Genomic DNA, 15,000 nt, shown 5'->3' with positions numbered 1-15,000 from the left:
TAACACTGAAATACATGTAATAAGGAATTTTGACTGACTCCCTCTCTCCCTCTCTCTCTCTCTTTATATATGTAACACTGAGTTACATGTAATAAGGAATTTTGACTTTGACTCTCTCTCTCTCTCTCTCTCTCTCTCTCTTGTATTCTTTCTTTCTCTCTCCTCGCCGGCTCTTTCGTTTCCATTCTAGCGCCCTTTCCTGATTAGGTGAAAATGAAAGGGGCCCTTTGGACGTGTAGCTCCTTTGCATACTTATTTGTAGTGCGTTCCAGATGCAAGCATTACTGCTTTCAATCTTGCAACCTTTCCATATCTGACTTTGCTCTTCAGACGCGAATGTATTTTTTTTATTCTTTTCCCAAATTTGTATCAATTTTTTTCTCGCTTTTTCAAGTAAAATTTTTTCCTTTCCAAATCTTTTTTTAAGCGTTGTTTTTCTCTTCTATAAAGTAAAATTTTTTTCCCTTCACAGTTTGCTTTAGTAATAACACAGGACTGACAGTGGCTGGAAATAAATCTAAGCTACTTGTTCCCAACCCTGCAATTTCTTTGTGGCGTCTCATTTTATCCCGTGATATCATTACTATAATTATTTTTTTCTGTTAACATTGCAGATTAGATAAACATCGCTGACTTTTGGAATATGGCATTTTCTTTTTTTTTCTTAGGGGGAGAGGGAAGTTGGGGGTAATATTCCTTATAGGGTGGGGGGTGATTCTAGTCTTCGGGTGAGGGGGGAAGGATGCTGGGGACTACAAGGGACTAGGATCATTTTCTGTTTGCAAAAATCCCTGAAAATGTTTGTGTCCCCTAAGACTGCATATTTCCAAGAGGTTCAGTGATCCCCAGGACAGCTGAATGATTCCCAAGAAGTTTAAGTGTTCCCTCAGAAGGCTGAAAGTTTGGATGTTTCCCATGAAGGTCGAGTGTTTCCCAAGTCCCCAAAAAGCTTGAATGCTTCCCAAGAAGGTTGAGTGTTCCCAAAGGTTCCCAAAGAAGTTTAGATATTTCCCAAGAAAGCCGAGTGTTTCCCAGGGTTCTCCCAAGAAGTTCAGATGTTTCCTATGAATATTGAGTGTTGCCCAACAATTATGACTGTTCCCGAAGTAGCTCGAATGTTTCCAAACAAGGCTGAGAGTTCCCATGAAGACAGTGTTCCCAAGAAGTTTTAATGTTTCCCTAGAAGTATAAGTGTTGCTCATGAAACCTGAGTGTTCCCAAAGAAGCTTGAATTTTCCCTAAAAATTCAGAATGTTCCACGAGAAGGTTGAGTGTTCCCCTAAGAGGTCTTGGAGTTCCCAAGGTGGTTAAATCTTCGCCCATCAAGCCTGAATGTTTCCCATGAAATCTGAGTGTTCCCAAGAAACCTGAGCTTTCCTAAGAAGTCTGAATGTTCCTAAAGAAGCCAGCGTGTTCCCCGAGAAGTCTGAGTGTTCCCTGATGGGTCTCCAAGAAGTGTGAATGTTTCCCAGGTAGCATTCATGTTCCCCGAGACATTTTAGTGTTCCCCTTGGGGATGGTGGTGTTGTGGTACCAGGAAGTGGCAGGTTGAGGGGAGGGAGGTACAACAAAATGGTGTAGTCAAAAGTGCCCACCCTATAATATGACGAAGGCTACTGTCGTTTACGTCCACTCATTAAAAGCTATGAAGCAACTTTACGCTCGAGCGTAATTACATCCTCAGCGGTGCTTTACAATCCTCTTCAACTGAGGAATGAAAAAAAAAAAAAAAAAAAAAAAAATCGAAAATATATATTTACAGACTAGAGTCGCCGCCCGTGGGGATACGAATGTCTTTTATTACCATTTAGGCATAAATGGATGTTTTTATTCTCTCCGCCTTGCTCCCGGCCGTCTTGTGAATTGCCTCATGGCCTGCCTGCCTGCCTGGTTGCCTGCCTACCTGTCCTGCAAGTCAGGTCTGCCCTGTGCAGGATTTCCTCAGCGGGGAAGATATGCCAATCACCTGCTAAGCGTTCCGGGTATGCATGTTATGATGGTCACTGGTGGGGTCATTACAAGGGAGAGAGAAGGATAATACCTCTCTCGGTGGATTCTCTGGATAGCAAGGTGTCTTGGAGAGAGAGAGAGAGAGAGAGAGAGAGAGAGAGAGAGAGAGAGAGAGAGAGAGAGAGGGGGGGGGGGGGGGGGGGGGGGGGGGGGGGAGGGGGGGGGGGGGGGGTGAGAAAATTTTCGCAGTCACCTCCAAGAAAACCAAGTCTATTTTGGTCGCCGCAAATTGGACACAGAAAATCCGGAAGCTGATAAAACGTTGGTGATGGTACAGAACACAAACAAAGCATAAGAAAACAAACATACGGGAGACTCACACTCTTCACTAGAGACGGGTTAGTCTTCCTGAAGGTTTATGTTGATATGTCCGTCATAAAAAGAGGAGATATATGACAGCCGCGAAGTCAAACTCGCCATTTTAATGGATTGTAAACAACACGGGAAGAGGTTTGAACAATTGCCATTAAACGTCGCGGGAAGCATAAAGTGCCATGCTCCTCTCCTTTTACGATTCATTTAACGTCGGGTCGTAAGGGCCTGAGTACGGGCGCGCGAGCGTGGCAGAGACACCTTTACGTGCGGGCGCGCTATATAGACATGTGTTCCTCTGTGACGGGTGTGTATATAAATACCCACGACCCTTCGTGGGCCCTCCCCGTCTTAGAGTCACAGGTGAAGAAGGCCAAATAAAAACTCTCTTTTTATGAAGACGCTCGCGAAAGGACTCGAAGTGACAGCAACGATCTCATTGGCGTCTTCAGCGGAGGCACTTGACAGCCAACCATCAGGGCTGTTTAAATCGCTTGTTGACAGCCGGGATTTGACTACCTACGGCTCTTAATTAGACGGGGAACGCTTGAAGGGCTAAAGCCTCCTCACCCCTGCCTTCCTCCCCCCAACACCCACCCCTTGCCAGAAGAACCTCTCTCTGCCCAACCCTATGGAGCCGAGGAGCCCACAAGGAGTCCCGTGCCCAAGACCTACCCCCTTACATCCATATCGTCCTCCTCCCTCCCCAGGTCCTCCTAAATACCCCCTTCTCCCCCAAAGAGCCGAGCTAAGGAGGTCCGTGCCCACGGCCTCCCTCCTTATATCCATCTCCTCCTTGGACACCCTACCCCCCAGAGCCTTTCAAGTCGGCCATGATTCATTGGACGGGCATCTGTTTTGACAGGCCAAATTGGTACGGATGACACTCCCCCTTCGAGAGCGCCTCGGTTCCCTGCCATTGGTCGACTCGCGTCTTACATTCTAACAGATTGGGTCTATTACTCTAAATGGCTGGAGTTTCTCTTTGATCAGACCAAGGCCGAGACAGACAGACCTTGAGGTTGAAGAAGAAGAAGAAGACGAAGAAGAAGAGGAGGAGGAGGGGGAGGAGGAAGAAGAAGAAAAACGGAGAGGTTGGGAAGATGGAAATAGGAATAACAAGATGAGGAATGAGCGATGAATAGTGGACATAGAAACGGTGAAAAAAGAATGAGATAACAAACACACCTTGAAAAGAAGGAGGAGGAGGAGGAGGAGGAGGAAAAAAAGGAAAACAGGAACGGAGGAGTGGGAAAGATGGAGGTAGGAAAATAAGGTGAAGGATTGATATGAAGGCAATGAAATAGAGGACATAGAAACGGTGAAAAAAGAATGAGTTAACAAACACACCTTGAAGAAGAAGAAGAGGAGGAGGAGGAGGAGGAGGAGGAATAAGAAAGACGGGGAGGCGAGGAAGATGGAAATAGGAATAACACGATGAGGAAACAACAGAACCCGGTGAAAAATGAATAATTTCAAGAAAAACCACACCTTTGTGTCAAAAAAAAAGGAGGAGGGAGAAGGAAGACAGAAATATAATGGCGTGGTTGGCAGAAGGGGAGACCAGTCAGGAAATAACAAGGTGAAGAATAACAACAGGATGGAGATAGAAAAGGAGTGGAAAGAAAAGAGTTGACAAGGTAAAGTAGATATAATAATGATAGGGATTCTTTGGATGTGGGGAGGAATAAGAAATAACAACTAGGAGATAAATATGGAAAGGCTAAGAACAGAGATGAAAAGTTTAAGGATAAAGAGAGAACTGTTAAGAAAGGGAAGGAGATAACGTGGAAAGAAGGAAGGAAAGGAGAGATGGTAAATAAGGTGACAAGAGACAGGTAATTATCTACGGGAGAGAGAGACAGAGAGGGGAAGAGAGAGCCCCTCATCATTTCCTCCAGTGAGTGGGCCTACCATACAAATCAATTTCAAGTCCAAATGAGCGTCTCTCGATGAATAAGAGAGAGAGAGAGAGAGAGAGAGAGAGAGAGAGAGAGAAGAGGAGGGAGAGAGACGAGAAGAGAGAGAGAGAGAGAGAGAGAGAGAGAGAGAGAGACTGTTTTGCCGCTAATTGTGGTCCTGGGATAAATGAATAAGAGGCGTTATTCATCATCTTCGGCTTCATTTGTGGGAACGTCAATGCGAGAGAAGAGAGAGGGAGAGAATGAGAGACGAGAGAGAGACGAGAGGACGAGAAACTATGATGAATCGCCCCCATCTGAAGAGGTGAAGATTATCTCATGGAAGGCATTTCTTTAAAACTGTGGCTTGAAGGAGAACTGGCCGCTCACTCTTGTTATTTCTTTTTCTCTCTCTCTTTCTTTCCTCTTATCTTTTTCCGCACCCAACTGCATCCACCAACAATCGACTGGTACATATACTCTATTGCTCACGTTAACAGAGTCCCTTTAGTAAAACAATGTACTCTAATCCCAAGTACGCGAGAAGAAGAGAGAGAGGAGAACGAACGAGAGAGAGGGACCTAGATGAGAGAGAGAATAAAAAATAACTGAATTTTCGGTATATAAACCCTAAGGAACGCACCTAAGTAATAATAATGATAATAATAATAATAATAATAATAGAGACTGCAAAAGTAAAAGACAAAATGAAAAAAAAATATAATAGAAAATAATAGGGGTAACCACCAAGGATAATAATAATAATAATAATAATTAAAATAATAATAATAATAATAATAATAATAATAATAATAAGGCACGTTTCTATGTTCAAAAACCATTTTCCAGTTATAGAATGCGATAAACATTAAAACCATAAAAAAACCTTTAAATTTAAACATAATTGAGTTATACTACTTGACTACTACTACTTACTACTTACATAATTAATAATAATAATAATAATAATAAAATAATTAATGAATAATAATAATAATTTAATAATAACTCAATATATACTTGCGACATAACACCCCAAAAAAACACATTAAACCCTAACTTGACCAAAAAAAAAAAACGTGTCGGCAATTTCGCAATTTCTCATTTAGATATTCATTTTACTTTAAAAAAATAACCCTTAATATTGATTAAGTTGTGGTACCTATTTATCTTTGGAATAGTATTATTGTCCGACTGAATTTGATCATCTCTTTCTTTGTTAATGTTTGTAATTCGCTATTATGAACACAACAATTTGATGCTTTTCATCCAGTTTTCCCTATTCATTTAAATGGTAATTGGAAATCAAAACCAGTATGTAAAAAAATATCCAATTCAATTATTTCCTGAATTAGGTAATGTATATTTATATATCTATTATATGATCTATAATAATATAATATATATATATATTATCTATATATCATCCTTGTTATTCTAGGCTATAATATATTTATACAAAGCTTAAGATAAACAAGGCTATTACTGGTGGATCCCTTCTAGTTGATTTCATGGAAGCACGATATAGTGTTTTTTATATTGCCATATATCGATAGTATATATTATATAAATAATATAATATATATATAAATATATATTATATATTGTTAGTGTGGTTTGGTGTGTTGTGTGTGGTGTGTGTGTTTGTGGTGTGTATGTGTGGTGTGTGTGTGTAAACCTCATGTCAGAAAATATGATTAGAATTATTTTTTACTTACTTGGATGTTTACATACTGGTGTTTGTGTGTGTAACCATCTATAAGATGTACCATCTATATAAATGGGTAATCATTTGGATATAATGTACAAACACACAACACACATATATATATATATATTATAATATATAAATAAAATATGTCATATATATATATATATATATATATGCAATATAAAAACACTGTATCGTGCTTCTAAGGAAAATCAATAGAGGGATCCACAGTAAAATTCCTTGTTTATCTTCAAGCTTTGTATAAACATATATTATATCTAGATAAACAAGGATAATTACTGTGGATCCTCTATTGAGTGGTTAATATCTATATATATATAATCTAATATATATATTAGATTAATATGTATGGATAAATATATATATTATATAATATATCTAATATAATAATTTCTGGAAATGGGCAATTTTTATATCTAACAAAATCGAATCATTAGAGAAAAAACTTGTCTAAAATATTGAAATCTAAATCGGTAAGGTGATCTTGAGATACGTCAGGTAACTATTACCAGACACGGTGAGGAGGAGGAGGAGGAGGAGGAGGAGGAGGAGGAGGGTACGCGACCGAAATTCTCCACAATCTTGAAGAGGAAGAGATGCCAGAAACGAGCCAGCTTAAACCAACGCCCTCCAACAATTCGCTCCAACATTTGCTCCAACATTCATCCCCAACCCCCACCTCCCCTCCCTCCCACCCCCCAAAACCACCGTTCTTTACGAATTCCGTCCCTCATTCCTTCCCTCCTTCCTCCTTCCCGCCTACGTCCTCCTCCTCCTCCTCCTCTCTTGCTTTGTCCTCTTTCTCTTTGTTAAACACCTCGCACTTTTCCACGTTTTCTTGAACATTTTATCTTTCTTCTTATATTTTATTATTTCTTCTTACTATTTTCCTTCTTTTTTATCACCTTCCTTAATTCCTTAAATGTCTTCTTCTAATTCTCCCCATTCTGTTTCATCCTCTTCGTTCGTATTTCCTCTGTTTCGTCGTACCTATTTTCTCCTTCTTCTCTTCTCTCTGCCTTTAGACTTCTCTTCTCATTTATCTCTTTCTCTCCCCCCTCCTTTTCTTCCATCTTCAATCCCCCCTTGCCGTAGCCTCTCTATAAATCTTCCTTTCACACGCTCTATTTTTCAAGCTCATCTTTCGCTGATTTATCGCTTCCTCTTCAGCAACATCAATAAAAATAGATTAAATTCTGGTCTCTCTTGAATTATTACAATTCCAAAATTGTTTTTTTTATTGTTATCCGTTATATCTCCTAGTTTAAATACCATTGGAAATTGTAGGACTGTTAGTTCCAAATAACTCATCTAGAAATCGCGACTTTGGATATCTGTTTTAAAAACTCCATTGACTGCAGCCTGAATTTTGTTGAAAATATTTTTATTTTATTTTACTGCTTAGAAATCCTTGTAATCTTCGGACTGTTATTTAAAAACTTCCTTAGAATGTAAGTGGATTTTGTTTTAAAAGCTTCTTTTACTGCAACCTGAATTTTGTTGAAAATATTTTATATATTGAAGATGATTCATAAAACCTAGAGGTCGGACCCAGTGTAATGCAGGGGGTCTTCAGTCACGTGTACAGCAAGGAAATACCCACCTCTAATAATAATAATAATAATAATAATAATAATAATAATAATAATAATAACCAGAACTTGTAACCATTAACTCAAGGCAAAAACATGCTATACAGCAAGATCGTCTGCCATTTTTTTAAAGAAAGGCCTCAATGATAATTAGATATATCCAAGTTTTTTTTTTCTTTTTTAACATTCATGAAATGATCGATTTAATGGTTTTGTGACCTGGCGTAGGGACAACTATTAACATCGCCCCTGCTTAATTTCGAAAGAACTATTAACACCATCCTTACTTGATGTCGAAAAAGTTATTAATATCACCCCCGCTTCAAAATTAAATGATTTATAATTAAGAATAACTGAAAACTCCGTTTTTAAAACAAATGCTTTCAAAATGCCTTGACTGAACTGTATAAATATTCAGAAATAAAAGCATTTGAAACTAAAAAGTTTGGCCAGTGAAGGTTGCAAGTCAGTACATATTAATATCACAAACTCCGTTTCACATGTATCTAATACCCTTGGAACATGACTAAAAATATGTGTAATCTGATCAGCTATTAGACTTCAAAAACTACCGATACATTACAATTAAGCTGATATTTGCATCAATAAAATCTAAAATTATCCTCAAGAAATTAGATATTATACATAATTCATAGTTATCATAGAATGAAATTTTCCAATAAATAAGATTTTTTCAAATACAAAATACGTTGTGATCTGTTGAGATGCTACACTACAACAGCTACCAATGGTATTGCAGTTGAGCTGCTATTTATATTTGTAAAATCTAAAATTGTCTTAATGAAATTAGATATTATATATATATATATATTTCACAGTTATCTTAGAGAAAATTTTTCAAATAAAATGTAGTCTAGGTTGAATGTAGCTCCTCGCAGTTTACTATTAAATGGAGTTAGCAAACAAAAGCCAGGCTTCAGTGAACGTAGATTTTAATTAAAATCCCGTCTATTTTCTAATAAAGTCTTTAAATAATAGTCTTAAATTTACAAAGGATTGTAAGTACATTTTCATCAATGTAAAAATAAAGTTTTCACCCAAAATCATGTCTATAGTTAAATGAAAGTTATAAACAATATATATCATGTCTACGTTAGATTTCTTTTTACATCAAACCCATAATAAATTTTTTTTATTCAATCTGTTGCGAAATTAAACATACATAAAACCCTGTCACAGTTAAAGAAAAATGTCAAAATTATCATCGAAATCGAGTCTACATTTAAGTTAACCAAAAAAGTTCATTCTAGTTAAATACAATCTCAGAAGAAAATCCTATAAGGAATTAACTGAAGTTAATCCGCAAAGTCTAGTTTACAGTTAAAATATGAAATTTAAAAAATATATCCTATAGTTAAAAAAAAGGAGTTCAAACTAAATCCAGTATATTAGTAAAATAAAGTTTAAAGGAATTCAAGTCAACAGTTAAATGAGGTTTGAGGAAAAATCCAGTCTAAAGTTAAAGTTCAAACAAACAGACCAACAGTTAAGTACAATCTAATCAAAACCCAGTCTACAGTAAACAGTTTTTGGGCGGAATCTGAACTGACGGATAGATTCTGAAATCGATCAGCTTCATATCCAAGCAACATGTAGCTTGTAACTTGGGTGAGAAGAAAGACATGCAATCATCTATAGGGGCCAATAATTGATTGACTTGTACCTAATTTTAACGAATAATAATAACTGAATAATAATAATAATAATAATAATAATAATAATAATAATAATAATTAATTAATTCAATTATTATTATTATTAGTTATTATTATTATTGTTATTATTATTATTATTATTATTTATTATAACTAATAAAGTAACCAAGGAACTCGAAAGGGATTAAAGCTAAACCAGATGGGAAAAACAACATCAAACACATAGATGAGACAGGATTACAAAATACCTGGGCGAATAATGGAAGGTAGGGGATATAATACCATCCAAGAGAGAAAAGTACACGATCAGGAAAGGAACTATATGCAGAGACTTCAAGGCGATACTCAAGTTCAAAACTCAACGTCTGGAAAATATGATAAAAGCCATAAACACATGGGCAAGCAGTGCCAGTAATCCAGATACAAGTCGGCAGGAATAGGGTGGGAACTGGTACGAAGGCAGAAACTTTGCAGGCATAGACCAGAAAAACGAGGAAACATATTACAACTACAGAAAAAGCACTAAACCAACCCAAGAGCAAAGACGGGACAAGACTTATACATAATACGAAAAGGAAAGGAGGAAGGGGGATTCGGGATTCTAAAGCATTAGAGGAACTGCGTTTCAACCATCGAAAAAACAGAAGCAAATGGTCGGGGCAATCATATGAAAACCAAGTGGAAGGACGGTGGGCCTCAAGACGTGCATGGGAAGAAGGACTGATAAAATAAAAGCAGACGAAGACCCAGAAAATAAATTATATGAGGCAGGACAATGACAAACAGAACCAGAGGACTGGCACAAACAATACCAACCAAAAAAAAACCAATTGCACGGGAAAACAATACATGAGGACAGACTAAAAGAAACTCGCCAGCGATGACACAAGGCGCAATGGCTAACTGAACGGAGAGATCAAAGAAGGAAAACAAAGTGAAGGAATAACAGCGGCAACAAGATCAGGCCCTAAGAAACAGATATGTTTCAAAGAACGATAGATGGAAAATAACATCTCTCCCGTATGTAGGAAGTGCAATACGAAAAATGAAACCATAAACCACAAAAGCAAGCGAATGTCCGGCACTTGCCACAGAACCAGCCACAAAAAGAGGCATGATTTGTAGTGGCAAAAAGCCCTTCCAACTGGAGCCTGTGTGTAAGCAAACATCAGCCTACCATTGCAGTAATAATGTGCTACGAAGCGCCCAACCATGAAGGAGTGATAGAAAAACGATCAGGCAAATAGATACCTCTGGGATTTATGGCGTATCAGAAACCAGATAGGGGTGATACGTTGCAAATAGGACCAGACGTGACGTTAATGGACAAAATCAAAAAAGGAAAGTGTCACTCATTGAGTCTTGTCGCCAATAACCATGGGACACCAGAGTTTTGTTGAGGAAAGAAAGGGAAACAATGGAAATAAGTATTCAAGACGTGGAAATTAGAAAAATGGATCGAATAGGGATTAGCCGTAGTAAGAAATTGTGGCCCATAATCATAGGGGACACTAGGCCACGATACCAAGATCCCTGTAAAGGAATTCTGGAACAACTAGGGGAGGCTGCAAGTAGCTCCAGGACTCAAGCAAGAAGGAGTGTTGATCCTAGAAACGGTGCACATAGGTAAGAAGAGTTGATGGACTCCTAAGGGAGGCAAGGGTATGCAAACCCGGAACCCCACACTATAAATACCACCCAGTCGAATTGGAGGACTGTGATAGAGCAAAAAAAAAAAAAAAAAAAAAATAAAAAAAAAAAAAAAAAAAAAAAAAAAATTAACATAATAATAATAATAAGGATGCCGGATGGCTCTGCCATACAAAAACAGTCGTGATAAATAGGATGGCTGCACATTCGAGTAAATTTAATAATAATAATAATAATAATATAATAATAATAATAATAATAATAATAAATAAGAATATTAACATTAATAAGGAAATACGCCCTCTCTTTTAAAACATTCGTGTTAAATAGGATGGGTGCAACATTCGAGTTGATTTAATAATAATAATAATAAAATAATAATAGTAATAATAACTGCTTCTGCAGTTACATAAGGGTATTAGGGATGGCATTACTAATGATAAAGATGATGTAATATTGCGTCATAATTACAAAAACAACAAAGACAATGACATCACTGGCCACAATCCGCACAGCTATTGCCCCTCTCTGATTTCTAGTGGAAACAAAAATTCAGACAGACATACAAACTTGAAGGAAGCCTTTGCAATCCTTCCTTTATAGTCTCCGCCCGCCGCTCTGTTGTTCCTCTCCTTCCCCCTCCCCCGTCCCCCCCACCCCACCTCTCCCCGTCCCCCAACAAAACGTAAACGTTGCTCATGGCGGAAACTCGTTTGTTCTAATTTACTGTGGTTTCAGTTTTAAAAGGCAAGTTAACGACGCCGCTGAACGAGAGTGAGTCTTGTGGGAACACAAACCCCGAGGATGTGTTTATGTTGCTTTTTCCGCGGCGTGCATTGCCTGGGAGGTTGGAGGAGGAGGAGGAGGAGGAGGAGGAGGAGGAGGAGAAGTTCAGGGAATAGTGGTCGAGGAAGAGGAGGTGGAGGAAGAAGGGAAGAGGAGGAGGTTAGGGGAGAAGGTGGAGGTTCAGGGAATAGTAGGAGGGGGAGGTGGTGGGAGAGGTTCAGTAGGAAGAGGAGGAGGAGGTTGGGGGAGAAAGTTGAGGTTCAGAGAATAGGAGGAGGAGGAAGTGGTTCGGGAGGAAGAGGAGGAGGAGGAAGAGGGGAAGAAGAAGAGGAGGAGGAAGAGGAAGAGGAGGTGGAGGTTCAGGAGGAAGAGGAGGAGGTTGAGGGGAGACGGTGGAGGTTAAGGGAATAAGAGGAGGAGGAGGAGGAAAAGGAGATGGAGGAAGAGAGGAAGAGGAGGAGGTTCAGGGGATGGTGGAAGAAGAGGTGGAGTAGGAGGAGAAGGCGGAGGTGGAGGAACTGGAGGAAGTTAAGGAGGAGGTGGAGGTTCAGGAGGAGGAGGAAGAGGAGGAAGTCAGGAGAGCGATAATGGGGTGAGTGGGTCTGAGAGATCCAGGATGGCGGAGTGGGCTGGATGTTTAAGGAATAGTACAATTAGCTATATATCAGTGTACTCTGGGGTTGGAGGAGGAGTGGGAGGAGGGGAAGGGAGGAGGAAGGGAATGGGGAGGGGGTAGGGGAGGAGATCCAAAAAAAGTTATAGTAGAAAAAGCGAGTAGAATAAATCAACAACAACAACAAACAAGGATTTTTTCGCTACGTCGTTTCATCATTACCTATATGTTTTATGGCGTGTTCGCGCGCACGCAGTTCAGGTTCTTGAGTCGTTGTGGGTTAACCTGAAGAAGCGCAGATGACGAATTGAGAGCGACACCCTCCAGCTACGTTCTATTCCTTCGTCGTTTCTTACGATTTCCGAAGTAAATAATACCTGCCGCTTTTAAATTTCATGATAATAATTAAGAGACGTGGATGAACCGTGTATATCTTTCCGAGGTATAATTGCTAATCTCGGAGCGAATTCTATCTACTCGCCATGTTTATTTCGTCTTCGATAATCGACTACGAATATAAAACACGGAGCTGCAATTCTGTTGGTAATGTCTGAAAGAACGGCGACTTCTATTTCCTTAATCAATTACCTATTCATATACTTAGCCGTCGGGAAATTACACGGCACTCGTACCTAAAAGGCTGATAAGCGCCATTAGTTGTCAATAAATTACGCTAATTATTTTCATTAACAAACTGCATTTATCTCGCAGCAGACACGTTGATAATAGTTCATAAAACAGCGCTTTACGGGCGGGGGCCAATTATCTTAATAATGGTTCCACAGGGCGATAATCCCGGCGTCTTTAAAATGTCACCTCCGTCCAAACCCGTTCTGTTAAAACCATTGTTTTCCATCCTCCATTTAATATATACAGTCAGGGAGTTCGACTAACTGAAATGGGCATTATAAAAACATCAAGGGTTTTTTTATCTCTCTCTCTCTCTCTCTCTCTCTCTCTCTCTCATCTCTCCTCTCTTCTTCTTCTTCTTCTTTCTACTCTCTTTCTCGTCTCTCTCTTTCTCTTCCTCTCTCTCTATATATATATATCTCCACTTCTATCTCTCGTTTCTCTTTTTTTTTCTCTCTCTAGGTTTTCTTAATTCTCTCTCTATTTATCTATTGCTTTCTCCTTACATGTCTCTAGACTGGACCCGTTCTGTGAGGTAATCGGCTCTCTCTCTCTCTCTTCTCTCTCTCTCACCATGAGCTATTATCATTCTCTCTTCTATACCTCACATTCACCCGCCCCAATTTTTTTTCTCTCCCCCCCATTTTTGGGAGAGCGAGAGGTCGGGATAATTTATGGGAGACATGAAAAGGCCCTTAAGAATATAAATTTACACACAGTTTTTGATCTTTGGAGAGAGAGAGAGAGAGAGAGAGAGAGAGAGAGAGAGAGAGAGAGAGAGGATTACCTCCCTGAACGGGTCCAGTCTAGATACAAGTATAGGAGAGAGAGAGAGATATAGAGAAGAGAAAAAGCTTGAGATGTGGAGGAAACGAGAAGTGAAGGAGAGAGAGAGAGAGAGGAGAGAGAGAGAGAGAGCCTCCTCCGAAGGTCCTCTTTCTTTTGTGCGAAGGGGGGGAGGTTGAGGGGGTGTGGGTTGGAGAGGAACCTCGGTCTCTCCTAACAACATCGTCTTTATGAACCATAAATCATTGGGGTGTTATCATTAAGTCTAAACTGCCAGCGTTTTATTGATCATTCCTCGTACAATAAAAGGCCAATTACGCCGATTAGATCTTCCGACTGTCCGATCGTATATGTATTAAACGGTTGTCTGTTCGTGGTTTATATATTTCTCCCCTAAACCCCCTCCCAGTTGTGTTCTCCGAGATGCCTTCTTAGGGAGAACTTTAAAATTTGACAGAGAGAGAGAGAGAGAGAGAGAGAGAGAGAGAGAGAGAGATACAAATAGGAGAGAAACATTATGGGTTTCAGAGAATGAAGTTATTAGGGAGAGAGAGAGAGAAAGAGTAAGGGAAAGGCAGGCAAAGAACTATTGGTGGAAAAGAATAGGTCATATACATCCCCCCTCTCTCTCTCTCATATATATATATATATATATATATATATATATATATATATATATATATATGTATATATATATACAGAGAGAGAGAGAGAGAGTCGTGGTATCAGGTATCCCTTTACCCCTATTTAAAAGCCCCGTCGTCCACCAGCAATTCAGCGTATGCACTGCAAAAAAGAAAAAAGGAGAGAGAGAGAGAGAGAGAGAGAGAGAGAGAGAGAGAGACTCTCTAAATGCGTCGTAGTCGTCTTCGGGTAAGATCATTTTAACGACGCAGAATAAAGAGGGTTTTTATGTCCTGTGGCCCGAGAATTATTCCGAGACGAGGTTCACAACATTGTTGTCAGAATCTCTTCACAACACTCTTGTCAGAAGTCGAGGGGTTCGCCCCCCCCTTCCCCCACATCACATTTTTTTTCTTTTTATGATTTATTCTGACAGGTGTCTTGTCTCCAGCGCGAATTATGTTCGGATGGAAATGCATGCATCTGTCTGCGTGTTATCCGATTGTGTGTGTTTGCCCGCTTGTTATGTCTGTTTAAACGGTATTTTTTCTTATGCGTGTTTTATTTCACTTTGAAAATGTTGTGTGCTTTTAAATGCTTGACTGTAATACACACACACACACACACACACACATATATATATATATATATTATATATATATATATATATATATACATACATATGTTT

This window comes from Macrobrachium nipponense, chromosome 28 (assembly GCF_015104395.2).
Source record: "Macrobrachium nipponense isolate FS-2020 chromosome 28, ASM1510439v2, whole genome shotgun sequence".
Lineage (NCBI taxonomy): Eukaryota > Metazoa > Arthropoda > Malacostraca > Decapoda > Palaemonidae > Macrobrachium > Macrobrachium nipponense.
Note: the sequence above shows the minus strand (reverse complement) of the source record.